This window comes from Myotis myotis, unplaced genomic scaffold (assembly GCF_014108235.1).
Source record: "Myotis myotis isolate mMyoMyo1 unplaced genomic scaffold, mMyoMyo1.p scaffold_m19_p_3, whole genome shotgun sequence".
NCBI lineage: Eukaryota > Metazoa > Chordata > Mammalia > Chiroptera > Vespertilionidae > Myotis > Myotis myotis.
Genome location: NW_023416335.1, coordinates 59278093 through 59295572, shown reverse-complemented (window position 1 = coordinate 59295572; position 17480 = coordinate 59278093). Strand labels below are relative to the sequence as shown.

The 17480-nt window shown below is 38.2% G+C and overlaps 1 protein-coding gene across 13 annotated transcripts in view; it reads right to left on the bottom strand.

The window, feature by feature from the left end:
• Positions 1-17480, bottom strand: part of KLF12 (Kruppel like factor 12) — a 446590-nt gene that overhangs the window by 274407 nt on the left and 154703 nt on the right. The gene's annotated exons all lie outside the window — the stretch shown is intronic.

Sequence of the window (17480 nt, the reverse complement as noted above, 5' to 3'; positions counted from 1 at the left end):
ACTTTAAAGGCCAGAAGGGATTGGCAAGAAATATTCAGTGATGAAAAACAAGGATTTACAATCAAGATTACTCTACCCAGCAAAGCTATCATTTAGAATCTAAAGGCACATAAAGAGCTTCCCAGACAAGAAAAAGTTAAAGGAGTTCATCACCACCAAACCAGTATTACAAGAAATGCTAAAGGCTCTTCTTTAAGAAGAAGAAGAAAATATCAAAAATATAAATAATAAAATGGCAATAGTCCTAGCAGGTTTCTCAGTGGTTAGAGATTGGACAGGAGACTGAGGGCCATGGGTTTGATTTCCAGTCAAGGGCACATACCTCAATTGCAGGCTGAATCCCTGGGCCTGGTCAGGGCCCATGTAGGAGGCAACTAATCAATGTGTCTGTCTCACATTGATCTTTCTCTCTCTTTGTCCTTCCCCCTCAATTCCACTCTCTCTAGAAATATCAATAAAAAAAATTCTTCTGGTGAGGATAAACAAAAAAATAATAAAATAGTAACAAATACATATCAATCAATAATTACTTTAAATGCAAATGAATTAAGTACTTTAATCAAAAGGCATATGGAGGCTGAATGATTAACAAAATAAGACCCTTACATATGCTGTCTACAAGAAACTCACTTCAGATTAGAAGACACATATAGACTGAGAGTAAAGAAATGGAAAAAAGATATTTCATGACAATGGAAAAAAACAAAAACTGGGGTAGCAACACTTATATAGACAAAACAGACTTTAAAACAAAGGCTGGAGTAAGAGATACAGAAGGACTCAGCAATTCCACTTCTAGGTATTTATCCAATAAGACGGATAAAACACAAAACACATACACATACATATACATATATTCACTGCAGCATTATTTACAATAGCCAACATAGGGAAGCAACCTAAGTATCCATCAACAGATGAATGAATAAAGAAGGAATGGTCATATATGCAATGGAATATGACTCAATCATCAGAAAAAAAAAGAAATCTTGCCATCTGCAACATGAATGGACCTAGTGGGAATTGTGCTAAGTAAAATAAGTCAAGCAGAGGAAGAGAAAATGCCATATGATTTTCCTTATATGTGGAATCTCAAAAAAACAAAATAAATGGAAAAAAAAAACCCACCAGAAACAGACTGATAGATAAGAGATCAGATTGTGGATGCTATAAGATAGTGGGGTTGGGGAGCTTGGTAAAAAAGATGGAGTGATTATGAAGTACAAATTGAGTTACAAAATAGTCACAGGGGTGTAAAATACAGTATATGTAATATAGTCAATAATATTATAATAACTATGTATGGTGTCAGATAGGTACTAGAGTTATTGCAGTGATCACTTAGTTATATAATGTCTAATCACTGGGATGTATACCTGAAACTAATATATTATTGTATGTCAACTGTATTTAAAAGATAAAAAATATTTAAAGCAAAAAAACAATCAATACCATAATATTCCTTAATATTCAAATAATCAGAGATTCTAAAATTAGAAAATAACACTCCAGTCAATCAGTGTTGTGTCTGCATACTTTATAATAAATATAAAACAACACAAATAAAATATTACAGCTATTGTAAAAAAAATGATTTTAAAGAAGCATGGGAAGTCTTCAAAGTTTGACTCTATACTTAATCCTATCAAAATTATCAATATGATTAATAATTATCATTTAGAGCAGCATGGTAGTTCCTCAGTCACAGATATCTCTAAGTCACAGTCAATCTTTTGAACATATGACAAATAATTTTCTTATGGATCATCTCAATAGAAGTCTAACACCAATTGCATTTAAACAGAAACATAATATAAACTGGATGTGAAGGGTGATTTCATTTTTTTAATTTTATAAATTTCAGTTTATTTTTACCATCTTGTATGTCTCAGATGGAATTCGCAGTAATCACAGCTACAGTGGAGCAACTTCAAACATAAATGTTATGAAACAAATAACTGGTAGATCAATACGAGGTGACAGACTCCTGGTTAAAATCTTGCCCTCCTGTGACCTCCCGCTGCCCTTCTGCACTCTAAAGACTTAATGAATCACTAGAAGCACACTGAAGATCGTGTATGCTTTTCCCATGTGAGAACCGGATTTATATCAGTACCAATGAAAGGATCATTCCCTTCTATGAGAGAAATACAGTGAAGTAAAGAAAACATTTCTACAAGGTACTGGGTATACTGATTTCATGCAGCTTATATACCTATTTTATAAATACTTCATCACTGTAAACTGAAATGACAGAAACTCAGGATACCTAATGAGAGAATAATTTAAAATCATGTGCACTTTATAGTAAGTTGTTTCTGTATTGGCAACAGTAAATGGTGCAATAAAAATATATACAAAAGGAGAAATGTAAATTAAGACATTTAGTATATTTTAATGTATTTTACTCAAAAAATATGTTAAATTACCTCGTTATTTAACATTAAAAGTGCTTCTACTGGCCCCATAGTAATTTTAAATACTTATAATTACACTGTGGAGAAAAATGTCAGTTCTTTAATAAAGAAAAATCTATGTAACCAGGCTTATATGTGTAAAGAGGGAAGTCACAGTATGAAACATCATCAAGCTCCCTAAGGAGTAGCTTCATGCCACTGAGCTGAAAGGTGTAGAAATAGTTGGCATGCCTTGTAATGACATTTTATACCCACGTGGTCCTTTGAAGGGCATCACTGTCCATGCATCATCAGAATGGGGAGAGAATACATGGGACATTTTGACAGAGCTTGCAAATAATCCAACCGAGTCCTTTCCCTCCTCCATTTCCTTAAAATAAGCCCCATTTCACTCTTCAACTTGGATTACAGCAAAATGAAAGAGGTAAAAATTAATTCTCAATATGTAGCAACCAAGGTAAAATAGATAGGTCTCCACTATCGTATGAAAGAAGGGAAGAAAGATTAACCAACAATATATCCTAGCAATTAGAAAAGATACTCATATGAAAAGAAGAAACAAGCAAAATAGGTAAACATATCACAAGATAAACAGGAAATACATAAGGAAGGAATACAAGAGAGATAGGAAAGAAAGGAAACAAGCGTGTAAAGGAGAAAGAGGGGAAAAAAAACCCACACCACTCATTCCTAAAGTAAATACAACCTAAAACAAAGTTTCATATTTAAAGGGGGACTTCGAAAATACATGATTATGAGGAAACAGGTACTTAAAGGTGAACTGATAAAACAACAGAAACCTGAAACTTGTTTCAGAGCCATCAAAACATTCTGAAAACCAAAAATGTATCAACTCAGTACTAATAATAAAAATATCAAGGGAATGAAGAGACATGGCTGAAAAATGAGAAGACATGGCTAAACACTGAATCACGGATGTAGAAAAAAGCCTACTTTAATTCCAGTTAATACATAGAGGACAAATAAGAGTCATGACGAACAAATGAAAGATGCTGATCCTGAAGGGGGTGGGCGTGTGTGTGAATAACTTGCCAGAAAAATATTTCAAATGATAATTGTATAAATTTTCCTTAGCATGAAGAAAGAACAGATTGAAATAATAGTGTTCCAGAAAACAAAGTCATGTGGAATTATTCAAAATAAGCTATATTCTTAAGTCATTGAATTGCAAGATTAAAAAAAAAAAAATCTGCAGGTTTCAGGCAGAAAAGAGTAATTCACTTACAATGGGTGATAGGGTGGGGTTGGGGAGTGTGAAATCAGACTAGCTCAGTGGTTCTCAACCTGTGGGTCAAGACCCCTTTGGTGGTCGAACAACCCTTTCACAGGGGTCACCTAAGACCATCCTGCATATCAGATATTTACATTACGATTCATAACAGTAGCAACATTATAGTTATGAAGTATCAACGAAAATAATTTTATGGTTGTGTCACAATATGAGGAACTGTATTATGAAGTATCAACGAAAATAATTTTATGGTTGTGTCACAATATGAGGAACTGTATTTAAAGGGTCAGAAGGTTGAGAACCACTGGACTAGCCTATTCTATGAGGAACATTCAATGCCAGAAGTATTTTGGCATTAAATTTCTATACAGTTCTGAGTAAAAGTGTGATCCAATTATTTTAATAAGTCAACCTGCCTTTAGAGCATAAAAGTAGCTGATTAATATGCTCAAACATAAAATATCTTAAAGAATGCAAACATATGAGTTTCTTAAAATTGTTTGGCAATGAAATTTAGTTGGCCAAGAGATAAATGGGGGGAAAAAAAACTTATAATGAAAAAGCCATGGAAAAGAACTAGAATAAAGAGCAAACATTTGATTAATGAACATTAAACTGATTTACATATTTTGCTGCTTGAATAGTTGATAAATGTTAAGAGCACAATGCAAGTTTCCTACCTTTCCAGAGGACCAGGTAGGGAGTTCTACACAGCCCATAATTTTGCTAACTGCTCAATAATTCAGTAAAAGAAAATCTTGAAACTTAAGAACTGAAATTTCACTTGTAACATTATCCTTATATGCTCATTAAAAAATTTTAATTCTTTCATTAATGAATCAAGTATTCCCAAAAATCTGGGAGGAGGGGTAAGAGATAACCAAAGGACTTGTTGGCATAAATATAAGCAAAACTAATGGACACAGACAATAAAGGGGTGAAGGCCTGTGCTGGGGAGAGGGGGCGGGCTGGGAGAGGTCGATGGAGAAAAAAGGAGACATATGTTGTTGGAACTCTGTTCCTTCATCCTGCTCCACTATGCCAACTGTTGGGTCTGAGCCGCTCTGCCAGGGACTGGACCTCCTGGGATGCTGGGTATCAGAATATGGAAAAGCCATGAGAAGTTGTGAGTATATAAGAGAGTCTTTATTGTAGAAGCCAGTGGTCCTGTAGCCATTGCTAACAAGGAGCCACTAGACAAAACAGTTCTTCGAAGTAAAGTCCCAGACAGTAGCAGCACACCAGCTAGGTAACAATACATCTTTCCTACATGTAATACAAAAATAAATAAATAACTGTTAAAAAGTTCAATCAACCACATATACAGTATTTAATACAAAATAAACTTATAACTCTACAAATCCATTTATCCTAAAATTAAAAAAAAAATACACAGAAATTTTGGAAAGACTTTCCATATAAAAATGTTTGCCCCATTTATCCACCCTCAAGTTTTTGTTAATATCTGAGACCTGGCAAGTGTAAAGTCAGTTACAGTATGTCTAAAATTACCTACCATCATTTCAACTACCTTTTTTCCCTCTAACCACAATAATTTAATAATTAATGCATTCTTACTTTAATATAATGAGTAAAATCAAAGGAATGAAATCAATGTTAATACAATTCCTTAAATACAACTGAAATATTTCTTTTAAAAAAAACCAACAGGTTTTCAAAAGTATCTCAAGAGAGTATTATTCAATTAATAATATGAAGGAGAATATATAAAAAATAAAAAACCCTACAAACTGCTGTGATTTTATGATTAATAAATATAATTTAAATGCTTTTACATGGTATGCAAATGGAATTAATTCAAATACCTTGAATAGTACATACTCCAATATTATCATGCAATGGATATTTTGTAAAATGGCCCCAAACTGATCTTTCTGCCCTGTCCTAAACTATATTCCTCATTTAGTTTAAAAACTAAAGATTTGCTCTTCTTTTCTCCCTCTATGCAATTGTTTGCATTATTCCTTTTCCTTGGATCATTTTCTTTCACAACTGTTAATTTCCCACAGAAATGAAGAGGGAAATAAAGTACATACACAACAATAATAAAAATATAATCAATGGACAACTGTGACCATCGTTGTTTTAGGCTAGTTGTGTGTCCCCAAAATTCTAATGATGAAGTTCCAGTACTCAGAATGTGACTATATTTAGAGATAAATCCTTTAAAGAGGTTATTAAGGGAAAAGGTAAAATGAGTGGGTCCTACTCTAATATAACTGGTATCTTTATAAGAAGAAGAGATGAGAACACTAAGGTACACAAAGAAAGACCATGTGAAGGCACAGGGAGAAAAGAAGGCTATCCATGAGCCAAGGAAAAACTTCTCAGAAGAAATCAACTCTCAATGCTTTATCTGGGACTTAAAGCCTGCAGGATGTAAGAAAACAAAATTCTGTTGTTTAGGTCACCCAAGTTTGTGGTACTTTGTGATTAGAGCCCTGGAAAATGAATACAATTTTCACATCAATACATTTGAAAACTTGCAATAAATGGAGACATTTATAGAAATATTCAACTTACCAAAACTGACTCAAGAAGAAACTGATAACCTAAATAGTCTAATACTATTAAAGGAACTAAAGTACAAGTTCAAGTTTTACCTAAAAAGCAAAAACAAGTCATAGACAGTTTTACTAGTCTCAAATATGTAAGGAGTAGATTATCCTATTTATCCACATGCTTTCAAAGAATAGAAAATTATTCTAACATTGATACCAAAGCCCAGTCAGATTATAAGAAAATTACAAGCCAATCTCACTTAGGAAAGTAGATGCAAATATCCTATTAAAAAAATTTACAGCCAAGGCCGGTTTGGCTCAGCGGATAGAGCATCGGCCTGCGGATTGAAGAGTCCCAGGTTCGATTTCGGTCAGGGGCATGTACCTGGGTTGCAGGCACTTCCCCAGTGGGGGATGTGCGGGAGGCAGCTGAACGATGTTTCTCTCTTCGATGTTTCTAACTCTCTCTCTCTCTCCCTTCCTCTCTGTAAAAAATCAATAAAATATATTTAAAAAAAAAAAATTTACAAACAGAATTCAGTAGGACATAAAATATTATCATAACAAATTAGATAAAAAAGCACTAACCATAGGACAAATATGTATTCAACAAAATTAAAAACTGAAGCAATATAAACCAAGTAAAATGAAAGTCCATTACCTGGTATCTTAGAGAAAAAAACTTCAACATGTTAATCAATCCTTAATATCTACCCCCTGGGGAAGGATGATGGAAAGACCACCATTCAATAAGGAGGGAGGGGGGAGGCAAAATACATGGAAAGGAATTTCACAGAAGAGAAAACCCAAATAACCAGTAAACATATACACAATTAGTGACAGGAAAGTGCAATTAAGGCCACAAGGAGACACTATTTAACACACACCAGACTGACAAATGTTCAAATGTCAGCAGATACCAAGAGTTGGTAAGGATGGGAAGAAATGGAACTACTAATCAATGCTATTTAAGTGTTGCAATTATATGAGAAAACAATTGGCCATGATCTGACTGAAAATGTGCACACTCTACAATTCAGCAATTAATTCTATTTCTGGGTATATATGCCATGGAAACTCTTCTACTTGTGTACCAGGACACATTTAAGTGACTGTTGATAAAAGCATGGTTTAAAATTACAAAAAGGTGGAAGGAATAGACATGTCTATTGCTGGAGAATGGATAAATTACAGTATGATCACATATTAGAATTCTATTTAACTATGGAAATAGTCTTACCTATATGCAGCAATGTGTATGAATATCAAAGACAAAAGTTTTGAATAAAATAGTCAATCACGCACACACAAGAAAACATACATAGTATGGCATGTCTCATATGATGTCCCCAAACAAGCAAAGTAAATAATATATAGCTCAGGAACATGTACTTACACATGATGAAAGCATTATAAAAAGCAAGGAAATAATAACATTCATGTCTGGATCTAAAAGGGGTCTTGTAAATTATTAGAAAAATTCTCTTTCTTAAGTTGGGTTTCTCTTTGTTATTAGATAATTTATACATTCATTACATGTATTTTCTTCTAGCTATCAAATATTTAATAAATTCAAGAAAGCATCTACCCTACTTTTCAATTAGAAAATGTTCTTTTAATATATTAAATAAGAATTTTCAAAATTACTGATTTTGTAAAAAAAAAAAAATGATAGTTGGCTAGGATTTGGTTTACTAGGACTATAGAGTCATCACACAACACAAGCAATTACTGGTATTTTAACACAAGAATCAAACCGTAATTTGCAATACCAAAGCATAAGGAAAAGAGGGCAGAGGGAAATCCTTAAATTATTCAATTTACTAAAGTACATTTGTGTTTTTTTTTAAAGCCTTGTTGCTAGATGCCTCAAAATAAGATAGTTGGGCTCTCATAAATGTGTGGACTAATAATTAAAAATGCACCTAGTATAGGAAAGCACTTGCTTCTTATTTGTTATTATATTTAACCTTAGTCTAAGCAATAATTTCAGAGCACTTTTGCCATGTCATCAGCATAGGATAACTGTTTAGGAAAATCCTTCCCTTGCCATTGGCCACATAATTAATTCCTGTAAACCCGACCTTTTCCCAAGACTATGACTGCTACTTAGTGAAAAAATCAACCTTAACAAAAGAAATCTTCAGTGTTTCAGGTTTTTATCATCCATTTGTCAATTTTCCTGGAGGTTCTCTTTCTTTCTCTTCCATCACACATGATCATGCTCTTTAACAGGTGTTTTTTTGTTTTGTTTTGTTTTTTTTCAAATAGGAATAAAATAACAGAGAGATCTATTCTCATTTTCTTTTCTTTTCATCCATATTCCATCCATCCATTTATTGAAACATTTATTAAAAAGGTATTAGGTACCTCTTGCTTTAAATTCAGAAATAGTCAGAAGTCAAACTTTCTTGCTCAAATTGGATCTTAAAATCTGTGAATTGCAAGTAACTATATTCCCCTTGCATTTTTCTTTCTCTCGAACCTCCCCCTCTATAATGTACTGTGTGACCTTGAACAAGTAGCTTCATTGTCATTGATCTTTTTCTTCCACTTATATTATCCAGCTGAGTGAGATAATTCTTATGGGACCATCCAACTCCGAATTCCTACATTTCAAAGATAAATGTTTGAAATTTTCAGCATCGTTTGATAAGAATATCCAGAAAGAAGCTACTCTTGATGCCAACAATAGCATCATCTGTTTGAAGCCCAGACTTTGCATCCTGGACTCCTGAACAAAATTAAGCCAAAGAAAATAATGACAGTTAGCTAAGCCCCCTGCTCCCTCTTAGTTTCCCCTCTCATGCTGACAACACATTTCAATGTGGAGAAAGCAACTGTTGTTACCAGTGGTTTCTGCTGGGTTTTAGCAGTGTCTCGGTTTTACACTTAGAGGCAAAGTAATATTGAGATTCCATTTCTCATTCAAAAGCATTATAGGCTGAGGAGTTCCTAGCCAGCAGGCAGTTAGGGATGGGACAATGGGAAAGGAATGTGAAGGGGAGGTGCAGCTGAAGGCCAGTTCCTCAGCCACACCCTGTCCCATGAAAATTGCAAGAACAAAGGGCCCAGATCCCAGGCTGAAGACACAGGGCAGAGAAAATGAGCCAGAACCCTGAAGTTTAAAATGGATGGATGGTGCTAGAGTCAGATTTTTCGAACCAACCAATGGGAAGTTAGCAGGGCACATTATTAACCCTTACCAGTGGTTCTCAATCTTCCTAATGCCTCGACCCTTTAATACAGTTCCTCATGTTGTGGTGACCCCCAACCATAAAATTATTTTCATTGCTACTTCATAACTGTAATTTTGCTACTGTTATGAATCGTAATGTAAATATCTGATATGCAGGATGCATTTTCATTGTTACAAATTGAACATAATTAAAGCATAGTGATTAATCACAAAAACAATATATAATTACTAGGGGCCCGGTGCACGAAATTCGTGCACTGGGGGGGGGGGGGGGGGGGATGGTCCCTCAGCCCAGCCTGCCCCCTCTCACATACTGGGAGCCCTTAGGGGATGTTCTACTGACAGCTTAGGCCTGCTCCCTGCTCCCCTTGGGGAGCAGACCTAAGCCGCAGTCTGACCTCCCTTTGTGGGAGGCCACCAGACTGATCAGGGGAAGGCACCAGCCCCATCAACCCGATGCTGCAGCCACTGCCAGTCACTGCAGCCACCAAGGTGTTTTCATCAACATGGACTCCAGTCCCTTCACCATGAAAAAATGACAACTTTCTTTAGGCATTATCAAGATGTGTCTTTCATAGGATATGACATTTCTTTATTATTTTTTTATCATCACCTGAGGATATGTTTCCATTGATTTTTAGAGAATGTGGAAGAGAAAGGGAAAGACAGAGAGAAACATCAAAGTGAAAGGAACACTTTGATTGGTTGCCTCTTGCATGAGCGCTGACTTGGGCCTGAGCCAGGGAAGAGCCTGCAACCTAGATACATGCCCTTGGTCAGAACTGAACCCAGACCCTGTGGTAGGCAGGCCGAGGCATTATCCACTGAGCCAAACCGGCTAGGGCAGGATATGATATTTCTTAGCCCCTCCAGCAGCAGACATTCATTTTTTTTCTCCAGGAGTGAGGTGGAAAAGCCCTACATCATCTTCTTGGATTCTTATTACCTAAGTTACCAGTGGCATACAGGGAGCTTAGCCAATGAGTGGTCAGAAAAGGTGTTTCCTCTGTAGTTCACACCAATCCCCGGCTGGGCCCTTGCCTTAGGCCAGGCCTTAGGCCTGGGCAGGGGACCTGCAGCCCGCTCCAATCGCAGGCTCTGCCCCTGCCCAGGCCTCAGGACTTTCACCGGGCATTAGGCCTGGCAGGGGATCCCCAACCCACTCCAATGGCCTGCTCCACCTCTGCCCAGGCATCAGGCCTCTGGCCGGGGCATTAGGCCTGGGCAGGGGACTCACAGCCCTGTGCGATCGCCGGCTCCACCCCTACCCAGGCCTCAGGCATCTGGCCGGGCATTAGGTCTGGGCAGGGGATCCCCAGCCCGCTCCGATGGCCCGCTCTGCCCCTGCCCAGGCCTCAGGCCTGTGGCCGGGGCGTTAGGCCTGGGCAGGGGACTCCCAGCCCTGTGCAATTGCCGGTTCCACCCCTGCCCAGGCCTCAGGCTTCTGGCCAGGGTGTTCGCTGGCTCCACTTCCCTGGGTGGCGTCTGGCACTGCCCACCCCACCTGCAGTATGCAAATTTAACGGCCATCTTTGTTGGATTAATTTGCATACTCTTCTGATTGCCTGGTGGGTGTAGTGAAGGTACAATCAATTAGCATCTTCATCTTTTATTAGTGTAGATATATGTGTTTTCCAATGGTCTTAGGCAACCCCTGTGAAAGGGTCATTCGACCCCCAAAGGGGTCAGACCCACAGGTTGAGAACCGCTGCCTTAGACAAAGGAACTGCCCCTGCAACATGCTTGGGCCCCCTCCCTGCAGCAGGGAGCTTTTCTGTAATAAACCTTTACTTTCGCTCATCTCTGTCGGTGAACTCATTCTCTGAGTAACCATATTCCCCTCACATCTTTCTTTCTCCCATAAATTCTTACATTACAACAACATATATTGTTTCTGGCAGAACAAAAAGTAAGCATCTCTTATATAACAGAAGAGAGCCAGTTCTCACCCTTAGTTGTAACACAGAAATCCCTAAGCTCTTTGGGCTGAGGAACTGCCAAAAGGCAGGCCAGGTCCCGTTCAGAAGACCTGATATTTTAATTTTCTCCAAACTCTACAGAGAGAGTTAAGAGGTAAATTGGGCTGAAATAATTATCCAATTAGACAAGTAAGCATGTAAGTTGCATTTAAGTCCTAGTATGGAACTAGAAATTATAAATGTAAATCTCTCATGCAACTGCTTTAAAAATAAATTTTGCTCTACCTGTAATCACTCAGTTTCTCCTCCTCCCACTGGATATTTCCACAAGTACCAACTCCATATTAATTTCACTACTGGCGCATTTTACTCTAACTGGCACTTTTAGAAATGATGTACAAATAAGTGTCAGAAAATGGAGAATAGATATATGCAGTTCTGCAACTAACTACTGTGCAGCCTTAGGCAAGTCCCTTAGTATTTCAGAGACTGATAAAGGTTGTCATAGATGGACACAGAATTCTGGCCCAGCAGTCAGACTCCCACTTACCTCCCACACTCCCTCCTTTTTTAAATGAGCATAAGGTGTATGAGAGGAGTTTACAAGAATAAATATGACAAATTCTTCAGATAACATTTTCTGTCCTCCTTATCTATAGTCGGGCAACAAGAAACCCCATGAGAAGTCCTCAACACTTGAAGAAAAATTGAGTCGACAAAGGTAATAACCAAGTAAAGTGTCTTAATTCATGTGATCCTGGTGTTTAAGAAATGTGGATTACATTTGCAATTCAGTTTAAAAGTAATTGAGTAATTATTTAAAAATTTTAATTAAAGCTCAGAAATATCTAGCATGCATTTACCCATAAACTAGAAAATCTCTCTCCTTCTCCCCCATACACAGAGAAAGTATAAATGTATAAATACAAACTGATATAGTCTACCAGTAACTAATTTATTTTTTTTTTTTTTAGCAACCTAATTGTCCTTATTCTCATTTTGATTACAGCTCTACTTCTGAATTTATTCTAAATCACAAACTAAAATCATATCTTCTCTAGGGTCATTAATGGAATTCTGAAAATTTAAGCCAGGTTGTTTTCAAAAGCTTTTTTTTTTCCTCCTGGAATCTAGTAAGAGGCTAGTGCCCTCTCTGGGTACCTTCTCTTACCTCCCCAAGTGCTCCCTTTATCTCTGTTCCAGGATGTCCCATTGTACAGGATTTCCTAGTCCTGTACCAAGGCTCATCACAGCCCTCCAGGACACCTCACCAGATACCAGAGTTGACATGTGAGATAAGCCACTTGCCCAGCCCTGCTGCAGAGAAGCTGCTGTGGCTGCACCTCTCTTGGTGTAGCAGGCTTCCCCTTTGGAAGTGCCGCCAGGGTTGCCCTTTGCCCTCTAACCACCCACTCTCTCCTTCCCTCCTGTATTAGTGCCTCCTGGTTCATGCACCCAGTCTGAGTTACTTCCTGCCTCCTTATTAGCTGTCCTCCTGATACTATCTCCTCTGGTCAACCTCACCCCTAACCTTCTGCTGTACCCGATTTATTCATTCAGACTCTGAATAGAAGCTCTTTATTACCTTCTCACTCATGATGTTGCTCCAAACTGTACTACCTGGATAAGACCTTAATGCCAAGACAACTCACACATTCCACATGCACAAAGTAAGAACCCGCCCTTGTTCTCATGCTGTTTGTCTTGCCTGTGCTCTCAGTGGTAGCTTCCTGAGGCCACATCGTCCTGGCCTGAACTTAATCGGTCTATATGCCATTCTGCTACACAATCAAAATCCAGGAACAGAGTGGTCTCAGCCACTACTGACACCAATCACAGAGCCAAGGACCACCGGAGGTCGCGGATGATCCTGCAGTTTCTTAAGAGATGAGCAGAGCTCAGAAATGGTGAATCCTGGCAGCTGGTTTTCCAGAACTGTGCACCTTCCCTGTGCAGGCCCTGGTTTCACCGGCAAGGCTGGACCCCAGGGGCTGAGCTTCAGGCCTGCTACAGGACTAGCAGGGTTAAGGAAGGAAAGCAGGACTCCAAAAAGGTACATGATTTATGACATTCAGGTGGAGGAAAGGGTAGGGTGAGAGACCTGTGTGTGGAAAGGGAGAGAACCGGCAGTGTGGGCCTCAGTGGTGGATATGAATGGCCACAACTTAACTGAGCTTGACCTGCATTTCCCAGGACTGTCTTCCCCACGTAGTTCCATAGCTCCAGGCTTGTAAGAGACATTTTGGTAAGATGCAGAAGGCAGAAGTGCAGCAGCAGTCACATTTACTTCACACTCGGGTCAATGCAGGGCTCCAGATGCAAGCATAGCTTGCACAAGTTGTCACTGATGTGGCTCACCTTGCTGGTGCCGGTGCCGGTGCCGGTGCCGGTGTCGGTGCTGGTGCTGGTGCTGGTGCTGGAGCAGGGACAGGTGGGCCCACAGCTCCTGCAGCTCCCACAGGATCTCTCCAGCTGTGATTGGCAGGCCATGATGTGCTTGGCTCACTGAAGGGCAGCAGCTTCTCCTGTACTTCCCAGCACCCTGAGGTTGGAGGCTTGGAGGCAGTGACAATCTGTGTGGCATCCAGCTCATCCTCATAGTTTCTGGTTTGTCCTTGCTCTCCCAGACTTCCTCCTCATCCTTTCTTCCTGGTTGCCTGACCTACAACGTCAGGCCTAGCACCAACTATACAGACAAAATTGCTTAAAAACTAGTTCCAGCAGTTAAATGAGACCAAATTCTGATAATAAATCCCATAGTCTATCCAGTGGTCGGCAAACTGCGGCTCACAAGCCACATGCAGTTCTTTGGCCCCTAGAGTGTGGCTCTTCCACAAAATACCGACTTCTGCGCATGGGCCGCGAAGTTTCAATCACACTGTACATGTGCTCCCGTAGCTTCAGGCCCAGAAAATTGGGGAAAAACAGATGAAGCTATGCCATGGCTGGAATCAGCACCAAACGCACTGATCAATTACCTCTACCCTAGCACTGATCCATCAGTAGAGGCCATGTCCCTGACCAGCCCCTAACTCCCTTAGTCACCATGCTTAATAATTTCCCCCTATATAATCCATCCCCTGGAAGCCACTGGGGAACCAGGTCTTTGAGCATCAGCTCACCTGGCTCGGGTCGTGGGCCACTTCCTAAAATAAACCTTTACTTTCTTTGCTGCAAACTCCTATTTGTGTCTTATTTGGCTTTGATGCTCGCAGGCAAACGGACCCCTTTGGTCTGGCAACATGATCTGACTGATACAGAATTTAGAACCAAAATTAGTTCCAGGAAAACAAAGCATGTTGAATATTAATAATCAATTGACTCTTAAGTTGGAATAGTTGTGAATCTTACTTCCATTAGGCTGTAAAGTATACTGAAGGTCTAAATTATGTATAAGAAAAAGAATTGGACTCATTGTTGAGTCAATAATTATTCATGATTTTATTAAACAAAGATTACTTTAGAGAATAGTAAGACATTAATTCTCAGCTAACATAGCTAGAAAGAGGGGAAGGAGGTTACTATTTTTTTTCTAATGTGCAGATGTTGACACATAAAATGAAACAGATAGATATTATACTTTAATAAATGTTACTTTTAATAATCAATTATTGTGTTGCTCTAATATGTAATGTTCTCATTAAATCAAATTGTTAACTAAAAAGGTTGCATTTAAAGGATGTTGATATCATTTTTATGATCACTCAATTTTTTAAAAAATATATTTTATTGATTTTTCGCAGAGAGGAAGGGAGAAGGATAGAGAGCCAAAAACATCAATGAGAGAGAATATCGATCAGCCGCCTCCTGCACACCCCCTACTGGGGATGTGCCCGCAACCCAGGTACATGCCCTTGACCGGAATCGAACCTGGGACCTTTCAGTCCGCAGGCCGAGGCTCTATCCACTGAGCCAAACCGGTCAGGGCTGATCACTCAATTTTATATATATGTTATATAAACTACTTTGATAATGTATTCTAAATATGATGCTCTAAAGCTTAGCTGATGAACCACTATAACCAAGTGGCCAGAGAATGAAAATGTGTGGGAAGGAAGAGAGTGAGAGCTCAAGAGCACACGAGCAAGGGGGAGACAGAGAGACAAAGGAATAGGGGGGAGAACAGGAGGGGAAAGACAGGAAGGAAGAGCAAAAATCATTTGGACCCATAAATGAGCCTCAAAGATTCTAGCTGAAATATTCAATGATACCACCATATATCACATTTACCCTTAACTTCAAGAGGAAATTCTGCAGGGCACTTTTGTGCCCAAAGAAAAAAATATATAATTTTCTATTTACTAAGAAAGTTTTTAAACAAAAGATTGTAACTTTTCTTAATTGCTCCCATTTCTTCCAGTCAATGTGATACTGTCATACAAGGTCCAGGTCAAATGTCACTACATATGTGACTCCGTCCATGGCTCTCAGCAGCTCTCTAAGTTTTTATTAACCATATTATGGCATGAATCACATCAAGTTGTAGTAAGTTATTTGCCTGTCCCTGAGTTGACATGTTGAAGATAGGGTTCAACATACTTTGTCTTTGTAGCCCAATGTGGAATAAATAATAAATGCTAAATATGAGTGCTAGATTTATTTACAACACAGGATAGATGTGATGGTTGATTTTATGTGTCAACCTGACTGAGCCACAGGTTACCCACAATAAACATTATTCCTGGGTATCTCTGTGAGGGTGTTTCAGGATGAAGTTAGTATTTGACTCAGTGGGCTCATAAAGCAGCCTGGTTCCCCCCCCCAAAAAAAAAAAAAAATGAGTGGGCATCTAATCTGTTGAGGGCCTAAATAGAACAAAAAGTAGACAAAGAGAGAGAATCAGTCCCTTTTTGCCTGCTGAAGCCAGGATGACATCATCCTTCTCCTGTCCTTAAACTCTGATTTATGCAATTGGCTCCCCTGGTCCTCTGGCCTTTGGGACTACACCACTATAGATGGTGGGACTTCTCAGTCTCAATAATCAAATGAGCCAATTCCTAATAACAAATCATATATATCATGTAATTATATATATATTATGTATTATAATATATATAATATATAATATATAATATATAATATATAATATATAATATATAATATATAATATATAATATATAATATAATATATAATAAGTTATATATAATAATATATATTGTATATTATATATAATTACATGATATATGTGTGTGTGTGGGTGTGTGTGTATTTCTATTAGTTCTGTTTCTCTGAAGAAGCCTGACTAAAACAATAGAATTTGTCAATATACTGTAAGTGAACCGAATAATGTGTGTACCAACTACCACAGCATATCTAATGTCTTCAAGGACTTATTTCCTCCAAGAGAAAACCAGATGTATCAATCTTTATAAACAAAGAGTAACAATTTTGAAAAAATATGGGGTATCCCAAAAATGTATACGCACTTTGATCATAAAGCCAGTGTTTATTAACATACAGTTCATTTTCAAAATTTAAAAGAATCTACGAAAATGAATAATTTTATTTTTTTTTTTGTCAATGCCTGTTTTTTTTGTCAATGCCTGTTTTCAAACTGATGACCATTCTGGTCCTGGCAAAGCAATGAAATGGCAAACATCACAAATCATTTCGTTCGGTATTTGTGTGCCCTCAATTCGTTGACTACTGCCGGGTTTTACACTATAAACATTATCTTTTGTGTATCCCATTAAAAAAAAACTAGCCCGGCAGGTGTTGCTCATGGTTGAGCATCTACCTATGAACTGGGAGGTCATAGTTCCATGCCCAGTCAGGGCACATGCCCGGATTGGGGGGGCATGAGGGCATTCTCTCTCATCAGTGATGTTTCTATCTCTCCCCACGCCTTTCCTCTCTCTGAAATCAATAAAAACATATTTTTTAGAAAAGTCTAGTGGCACCTTACAATAAATTTTCTTTGTTCCAAGCTTCACTCATTATTTCACATTAGTTAAATCTGAAAAGGAGTGAAATTAAGTGAGTTATCAGCTGTTAAAGTGTGTGTGTGTGTGTGTGTGTGTGTATGTGAGTGTATGTGTATATATACAAATATAGGCACACCCTATATATATATATATACAAATACTGGCCTGAGCAGCAAATTCTCCTAAAACTGAACTAACTACATTCAAAATACAATTAAAATGGCTTAAAATAATAAAAATGGCCAT